Genomic DNA, 9,856 nt, shown 5'->3' on the forward strand with positions numbered 1-9,856 from the left:
CTAACTTGAGAAATAAATAAATAAATAAATAAATAAATAAATAAATAAATATAAGTAAATAAAACAGCACCTTAGAATTAAAAAAAAAAAAGAATAGAAGTTGCTAAGAACAATAATGAATTGAATCAAGTGGGTACACATTTCCTGGACCAGGTAAGTTTTGAGTTTGATTTTGAACATAGATAAAAAAGTGAGAAAGATTATGTGGTGTGCTTCACTTGGATGGGGGGGGGGGCACCAAATGTGGGGCATTCCAACTGGGTGTGGGCTAGTGGCATGAGCCAGTGAAAGAATTCGCCCAAGACAGAACAAAAGAGATAGAATTTTGTTGAATACACTGCAAGGGAATGGTGGGCAGGACAGCAAAGGAGAGACTGTCTGCCACAAGGCGGTGATGAGGGGCCATAGTTGAAGGATGGTGTGAAGGAGTATGGGGATGTATGGAATTCTCCTTTTTTTGGTAATTTGAGGAACTGTGCCTCGTTGTCACTGGTCACTTAGGGCCTATGGCGATTTAGAGGTGTGTTGCTTAAGGAGCCTGTTTGCACTCAGCAGTGTGGTTGTCGTGGGCCCTTTTCCTTGCTGAAGTTTCCACTGCTCAACCCTGTTGCCTAAAAGCAGCCTCTATAGGTTGGAACTAGGGAATGTTTCTCCCATGAATTATCAAGAAATTGCCCTGTTGTTTTCTGTCTAAATTACTGACCTTCACAGTGTCTGGTGGGAAAAGCACCTTTGTGTTTAACTGGTAAAGACCTTTAATGCATGTTTGATAATGCCAAGGACGATGCTGACTAATGGTTGGGAGAGCTAAAGGTCTCCACTTCAATGCAAGACTATAATTCATAGCTTGCTTTGATTCTCTCCAGACAGATAAGTAGCTTTGCTACATTAAACAAATTCTAGGCAGGAGACAACAAAGTTCCAAAGTTTATATCTCTTCCTATTGGAAATCCTCTTCTGGATCTAAGTCAAATCTTGTCCTCACTCCTCGTACATTCCAATTTGTCTTGTTCTTCTTGACATACTGATCCAACTCCAAAGAAACCATTAAGAAAATCCTTTCCAAATTCTGTTCTCTACCATGAATTTGAATAGTAACTTCAGTTTTATTTCTATGCATGCCCCCAATTGCCGTTACACTCTACCCAAATAATCAGTATCTCTTTGGGCCCCTTTTTTGTCCTCTGTAAAATGGGAGAATTGGTTTAATCGGGACCTTTGCTTCTCTCTAGTTCCAAGGGGTTTGAAGAATGAAGTCACATGATATGATGTGGGAAGTCTGACAACCAGGAGAGGCAACTGCCAGCCAGAAACCACCTTCAATAGAAATAGCTCTTTCTGTTGCCATCTTAATTGGACTTTTTCACACGATTTCATTTCAAGGAATCTGATACCAAAACAATTTGAAAGCCACTGGATTAGGTTCTAGCTCAGTCTAAGATAATGGCTTATGATTCTGCAATCTTCAAAACTGTAACAGAGGGAAGAGCTCTTTTAGCTAATTACATTTTGCATGTTTTCAGAGACTTAAAAACAGATATGTTTCTAAGAGACACAGAGACTAGATATGAAGCTTGGCTGAGTGCACAAGCAGGAACTGATACAGCAGAGCAGCCCCCAGGGATAAATTCCTTCCTCATTAAGTCATACAGTCACTCTTCAGGTAGCTATTTTCCCTGGCACTGTTGACCCTGCTAATTTGACGGTAGCAGAACCCTGCTGGTGAATTACAGGCAGAGCCAAGGTGGAGACTGTGACCTTAGCTCTCCCATCCTCCCCTGTCCTCTCCTCCCCTGCGCAGCTCCTCCCACACTGGCTTGGGACGTGAGGGAGCAGAACTAAAGTTTGTTCCTCTTAGGTCAGACGCTTCAAAGTTGCCATGGTTCCTGGAAATCTACCCCGCCATCTACAAGATTACCAAGTGAGATGCAGAAGTATCGTCTCCCTTCTGAGCTTCTGGTGCTGTGGTGAGCAGTCCGGTTTTTCCTTGGTGACTGCAGAGCTTCCATGAGTCCTATTTGCAGGATCTGGGGCTTCAAAACCTAGAGAGCATGCCTACTGGGTACTGTATAGTATACAGTGCATGTAAGTCAGCACGGGGGAGTGGAGAGAGAGTGTTTTATCACAAACTTGACTCTATTTTGAGCTCCTAAAAAGAAAGGACTTACGAGATTCAAATTGTTATTATTAGAGTCACTTGTGTGAATAACCCCAATGCTTTCTAGAGACTCTCCCTTGGGAACAAAAGGGAGCAGCCTTGCATCTTCCTGAGCTCTTCTATCCACCTGTCTCCAGCCTCCCCCTCACATTCCATCCTCCATTCTGCTTACAGAATGATCTATCTCAAATGTAAATCTGATCGTGCCACCTTCTGCCTCAGTGCCTTCACAGGATTTCCACTGACTCCTGAATACAGTACCAGTTCTTTGGCAGAACATGTGAATGAACGTCAGCCTTGTTTTGCCTCATGCATCCTGCTCCTTCGGTTCCTGCCGTTCCATTATCACTCAGCTGAGGGGCAGAACCTGAAGTCTTAGCCTGGCTGCACAGACTATCAAGAATATATCTTTTTTCCTTTTAAAAGTAGTCATGTGTTTCTCAAATCTTCCCACAACAAAATCAGTGAATATCTTTACTAAAAATAATGCTTGTAAAATAGAGTGAATATTTATGGCCAGGCACTAGGTTGTATGTTTTAAGTTGGCTCATTTAATCATTACAACAATCCTAAGAGGTAAGTGCTATTTCTAACTTAATCTGATGGATGAGAAACTGAGCACAGAGGTTTGTTAAATAATTATTTACGCTTACAAGTAGCAAAACCAGGTTTCAAACCCTGGCAGTCAGGCTCCACAAGTCATGCTCTTTACCGTGCTCTCCTATAGCCTCTCATTAAAAATGCAGATTCTCAGGCCTCTCCACAGTCCAAAGGTATACATTTTAAACAAGATTCCAAGATGATTCTTCTACGCACTGATTTGAAAACCATTACTGTAAATTTTGTTCAAACAGAAAATAGTAGATGAGTGCCCTCTAGTGTATACATATGAGCATTAACACACTTGTTGGTGTTGGATCTGATCTTTTATCAATTTTGTACAAAATAGCCAAATTTCATGATGTACAAATTTTAAGGACTGTATTAGGATAAATTATTTACATGTCAATGTCTTAACTTATTAATACTATCTTAAACTGATTTTTGTCACGGAAGTATTATATAAATATTGCCAGATAACTGTCTCTCTCATCATACCTCAATAGCTCCTGGGAATTCAATTTAAATACTGGAAGGCTCCAATCCCACAAGTCTTGCTGTTAGGAATGGAGGCTCATATCCTTAGTGCACAGTAAGTGTTTATGGTAAACACCAAAACCTCTCTGTGCAAGAGGCAGATTTTGCTCGTCTTATCTGTGGTGGTTTCATCACATCATTAATTGTCCTCAGTAGGTCCTACTCAATTTGTTATGTCAGAAGGGGATTGGACCAAGATCCATCTGTTTTTCTCTTGTGCCTTCTAACTACTTGCAGAAGTATCTCCCTTCTGAGCTTCTTAAAGTTAGAAGGGGGGAGAATCCATTAACTATTTAGTATGATGTGTACAAATCCCCTGTATTACTATGATAGGCTATTACTTATTCCCAAACAGGAATCCATCCATGTGTTTTTTTTTTTTAGGTTAGAGTTAAATGTCTGTAACAAAAGACCCTACAATGTAATGGCTAAACAAAGTTGACATTTATTCTCTCTGATATAACTGTCCAGAAATAGTAGTCTATATAGGGGATTTCTGACACCCCCACTCAACACACAGATTCAATTTCTGGGTTCAAAGTGTCTGTTCCACTTCCTGGTCTTGCATCTGTATACCAGCCAGTGGAGAAAAGGCCAGGGAAGAGAACATCCATTCCTTTTAAGGACAAACCCAGAAGTGGCATTCAACAGCTTTGCTCACAACCCACTGGCCAGAATCTGGCCAAAAGCTTTAAGAAAAGATGGGACTGTGGTCCTTAGTGAGGCAGCTATATCCCCACTAAACCTGGAGTACCATCATTAAAGGGAGAAAGGGAAAATAGATTCTTAGTAGTTGTCTCTACCGCAAACCACTTCCTAGATTTGTACATTTCTTATGTGATTCTCTAAGCAGCCAGTTATTCACAGAAAATAGTAAAGAAAATAAGTATCAGGTATCTCAAGAATTCCAGTTAATAAAATGATAGAATTTTTATAGAGATGCTGCTGATTCAGTTGAGAACCTTGTTTCCTTTGCTTTACGGTCCTTAATGATAAAGGTTTCTAAATTATAGATCTAGATAACTGGTTTAAAAGTAAATACAGGCAGTCCTTGCATTGCATGGTTTCAATATGCACAAATTACAGTTAGTTACTGTGGCTTAGTTAAATACCACCAGGTCTCCAACAACACAGTTCAAATTTCAGTTACCACATCATATAACTATGGGTACTTGCATGAAGTACACACTTTGTGCTACCTCTTGAGTCCACAAATAACAACATAAATAACAGGTGCACACAATGTTCACTGACCAATCACGTTATTTTTCTGCAAGTCTGTTAGTGATTGGTCACCAAATGTCTGTTATTCAGTTTATGCACAGAGAGCAAAGTGTGTAGCTATGTTGCTTCCTCGTTTCTCAGTGATAAGTCCACATGACATTTTACCAAAATGGATTAAGGAAAGTGGTAATTGGGCAACAAAGATGAAAGTGTAGTAAAGAAACAAAAAGTGGTAACGCTGGAAGTGAAATCCTAATTGAATGTACATGAAATTATAGAAGAAATAGCTGACCATGGAAATTTCATTCCTCCCACATTTTGAGACAGATATTCAGCCATAGGAACCGTATTAGTGAGGGTTCTCCAGAGAAACAGAGCCAATTAGGGGTGTGTGTGTGTGTGTGTGTGTGTGTGTGTAAAGAGACATTTACTTTAAGGAACTGGCTCATGATTTTGAAGGCTGGCAAGTCAGAAATCTGCAGAGTGAGCCAGCATGCTGGAAACCCAGGGAAAAGCTGATGTTGACCAAATATCTGGGCACCATGGCCCCAACCAAGTTAAGACATAAAGTATCAGAGGAACTTGGTGAAGGAAAACATATTAATATAAAGGAATAAAGTGGTTATGGCAAGCCAGAAGTGATACTGATAAAACAACAACAATTTCACATTAAAGGAACTCTTGGGGGTGTGGGAGGGGCACCTGGCTGGCTCAGTCAGGAGAGCACATGACTCTTGATCTCAAGGTTGTGAGTTCAAGCCCCGCATTGGCTGTAGAGATTACCTAAATAAAAACTGAAAGGAACTCTTGGAATATTCCACAACTTTGAAGGCACAAGGAACAAAATGTTGGAAGGTAATTTAAACTTAGAAAGAGCATGACACTTCACTAAGGTATAGAAAAGATGCTCACTCTGGGTCAGAAATTACAGAATAAGAAGAGAAGCCCAGCACTTTTCAAACTATTCTTGATAAGTACAGAGAAATAAGACACTTGAATTCTGAATATTTCTAAGCCTTTAAATTGTAGTGTACCAAATAAATATGAATTTTGATATTTTTTTTTCATTTCTAACCTACAGTAACTGAATTCTTAGTGTTTTGGTGGAAAGTTTTAAAGGTCACAGAACAATCATAATTGTTTCACATTGATTATTAAGATTGATTTGTTTGGCTTCTGTTTTCACAGTGATTTTTATGGTCCACTGTTTTCACAGTGATTTTCACAGTACCCGGCAAGGTGGGAACTGCCTGTATAGTATTTCACTGGAAGAGATTATCTGGTGGCTCAAATGGAATATCCATTTCTGAGAGGATAGGAAAAGGGAGGTAATTTTTTTGTGTACCCTGGTTCCTGGTAAGGTGTAGGTGTTAGATAATACTGCTTTCATTGTTTTAGTGGAAAACAACTCTGGATAAGATAAAGAACAGTGGAATGATGTTAAAAGAGCATTAGAAACAAGGTCCACGTTAGAAACTTGGTCTATGCCTAAACATAAGCTTCAGTTTCCTGATCCAGCAGGTAAGGGCAATACCAGTGTTTCCATCCACTTTATGTGGTTGTTTTTAACATAGCACATGAAAGTGTTAAATAAATGTCTACAGGAAAAATGAATGATACAGGACTTAGTTTGACCAAGAATAGTCACCCCTACAAAGTTCTCATAGCCCTTCTATTACAGTTGAGCCTAGAATAGTAAGGCTGCTGGTTAGGGTGAGAGTGAGGGTGGGGGCAAACATCTGGAGTAAGAAGTCCAGATCCCTTGAAGGTACATATGTTAGGACCAGGAGCATTGAATCTTCTGGCCCAGCCCTCATTCCCATGCCCCCTAATCTTTGTGCTATCTGAATGGAGATTAAATGGTTCAGTTTGGGGAAAGTAGCAGAGAAAACAAAGCTTGGTTCTGGCCATAAGGTCTCCTAGTGGTGCATATTCTTGAATTTTTAGTCTTGCTCAGTTGCTTCACTCCTTTCAGCAAAAAACATGCTCAAGTTTTCCACCTCAAACTAAAGATCAATCTTATAACTACCCACTCTGAGTTACTATTGTTCTATATATCCTTTCAATTTAGCATCCACCTCATCCAGTTCTCTGAAGCTCTGTCTCAAAGGCAGCCAATGACTTTATAATTTTAATAATCTGGTACTCAGCCCTTGTGTTCTCTGAGCAGAGAGTGCAGATCTCTGCCCACGGACCACACTCTCCTCTTTGATGACTTCTCCCCTTCATACTTCTGTGACATGGCACCAAAGGCCCTACGACTTCTTGTTTCCCTTGTCCCTAAATGTGTCTTATGCGCTGTGTTCTGACTTTGAACCCTTTATCCTTTTCTTCTAAAGGTTCCTCTATGAACTTTCCATCATTCCAGCATGGTGGGTATCTCACAAATCTTTACCCTTCCAGCCCTCACTCCTCAGGATTCATATTTCCATTTGTAACCCACCAGCATCTCAGCATGTCTTGCAATAAAAGAAAATATTTCAAAAGTGCCTTTTTCTCCCTCTGTACTCATTCAACCTCTAGAAGCAGGTCCTGCTCTTTGCTAAACTGTTAGACATGGAAGAAAATGTTTAGATAGACGTAGAGAACAAAGGGAAATAATTCTTGACTCCTAAGTTTAAAAAGATGTTCATATGGGCTTAAGTTAAAAAGCCTTAGATGTGTGTTTTCCAAGAAAGCATTCTAGTTCACCAGATGAGATGAATTTGCCATGATGTGAGTGAAAGCAGCTTTGCATCTCTTGAGCAAATAATATTAGTTGAAAGTGCCACGAAAACACCAAGGAGGCAGATACACATGACATTGGTTAAATGTCTTTCTTACTGCTGTCTGATGTCTTTATTGCCCCATGCCCATTGTCCCTTGATTGCCTAAACAGAAGAGATACCTGCATATACCCAAACACGCTGTCCCCAACATCTTCCCAAACGACTCTCCCTTTCAGTTGACCCATAGTGTTCTAAAGCCTCCTAGAATGGTTGCTGAGAGCATTATATGGTGAAGGGGCAGGGTGGTCAGGAAACTATTGTACCTAAGGCAAATGGAACAGCTGGATAGCTTTGGCTGAACCGGTAGAAATAACTTTTAATAACTGTCTAGGTTAAACCTATTACCTTCTGTCACACCTAACTTGTTAGTTCTTTCTGAATTCCATATTTGTGTTCATCTTAGATTCATAAGCTCAATACCCGGAATTATCTTCAAAAATTTATCTCTATCCTGGGCATCAACTGTATTATCTGCTTACCATATTTCCCTTTTTTCTGGAAACGATATCCCATACTGACCATTCCCCTCAATTATAGTGGGAGGTCATCATGTTCTTTTTTTTTTTTTTAATGTTTGTTTATTTATTTTGAGAGAGAGAGAGAGAGAGAGAGCGCAGGGGAGGGGCAGAGAGAGGGAGACAGAGAATCCCAAGCAGGTTCCGCACTGCCAGCATGGATCCCCTCACAGGGCTCAAATCCACGAACCATGAAATCATGACCTGAGCCAAAATCAAGAGTTGGACACTTAACCGACTGAGCCACCCAGGCATCTCTGGAGGTCATCATGTTGTAACATGATTCCATCCTCTCCCCCTGGCCATTGTTGGTTGGCTCCAGGGTAGACATCGAATCAAGATGGGATAATTAGGATATTAGAAAGACTTAAGCTGAAGGTACTGAAAATCTGACAAATAGTACCTTAATTTATTTATTTTTCTCATATAACAAGAACTCTAGCCCAGGAGTTCCATTTGCTCAAGGAAGTATCAGGATCCAGGCTCCTTCTATCTTACTGCTCTGCAAATTTTTTCATGTCATTTTTATAGTCTTCATCACAAATGGTTGCTGCAACTCCAGATATCACATGCATATTACTATAGAGAAGAAATATGGAGGGGCTAAAGGCAAAAGGTGAAGGACTAAGGAGCAGGCACCATGATTCCTCCCTTTCATAAAACTTTTCTTGACTATTTGGGTGGTATCTATACCTCTATGAGAAACTAATCTTAAAATTACTTCAGATAAAGAAAAAGCAAGTCAGTAACAACAAATTGCATTGGATATTTAACCTACATTTAACTATAAGAACCAATTACTTTAATGAAATATGTAAATATTTGCCTCTAAAGACCTAAACATTTCTGGACACCTGGGTGGCTCAGTTGGGTTAAGCATCCAAATATTGATTTCCACTCAGGTCATGATCTTATGGTTTGTGAGACTGAGCCCTGCACTGGGCTCCACACTGAGCATGGAGCCTGCTTAAGATTCTTTGTCTCTCTCTACCTCTGCCCCTCTCCCCAACTCACACACACGATCTCCCTCTAAAATAAAATTATATAAAGACCTAAACATTTAAAATATAAATTCTAAAAAATTGAGTAAAAATATCAAAAAGTCCACTTCTTTGCTATCTCACTACCACTATATATATAGTGGTATATACATATATACATAACCACTATATATATATACATATATACATGTATATACATGTATGTATATATGTATATATATATATATGCCTCATGAGTTTGTACAAGGCTATTCAAAATCTTTTTGTTTTGCAGGATCATATAGAACATAAAGCAGTGCAGGAAACCAGGCTCAAAAAAGGATGAGAAGCCTTACATTTTATGTTTTGTACCTTATTATAAACTTATTATTTGTCCTCACTAGCTTTAAAAAGCTTGAAATTGCTTGAATAGGGGATGTTTTTTTATTCCATGCTGACAAATAGGTCTTACATCTCTTGGAGACTATTTGTAGCCACAGGAAGGTAATTTACATTCACACTAACCAGTGTGAAAATGAATAAATGAAACCCAATTCAAAATCAGGTCAGGAAAAAATTAAGGGATGGTTCTCATTCAGTATCAGTTACATCTTACTTTGCATACCCCTTCAGGAAGGAGGAAGATTTACTCTTCACCCAGCAACAACCCAGCCAATGAGAAACTGTCACAACTCAGCCAATGGGAAGCCACCACAACTCTGAACTCTCTTTCTCCTCCTATGAAATTTTCTTCCAAACAACCCTTCCCAACTCTCTCTTCTATAAAAGGAAGCTCCTTTTCTTTGTTCCTCTGTATTGTTGTTCTTGCCTATGGTGTGGTGTAGTTTGCATGTCTGGAGTTACAATTCTTCCGCTATGCCCAGATAAACTCATTTTTGCTGATTAAATAACTAGCTATTTTATTTTTAAGTTTGAAAGTTATAAAGGCCTTTCTTTAGCATAGCATAATAAGGTAAGGGTATGGAAGTCTCTGGAAACCAGAAGAAAGGAGAGCAAGCTCTTTGCAAAGAGAGGCCAAGAATGGGGAGGGATGGAAACCTGCAAATTAGTACA

Source organism: Neofelis nebulosa, chromosome 5 (genome assembly GCF_028018385.1).
Source record: "Neofelis nebulosa isolate mNeoNeb1 chromosome 5, mNeoNeb1.pri, whole genome shotgun sequence".
In the NCBI taxonomy this organism is placed as follows: Eukaryota; Metazoa; Chordata; class Mammalia; order Carnivora; family Felidae; genus Neofelis; species Neofelis nebulosa.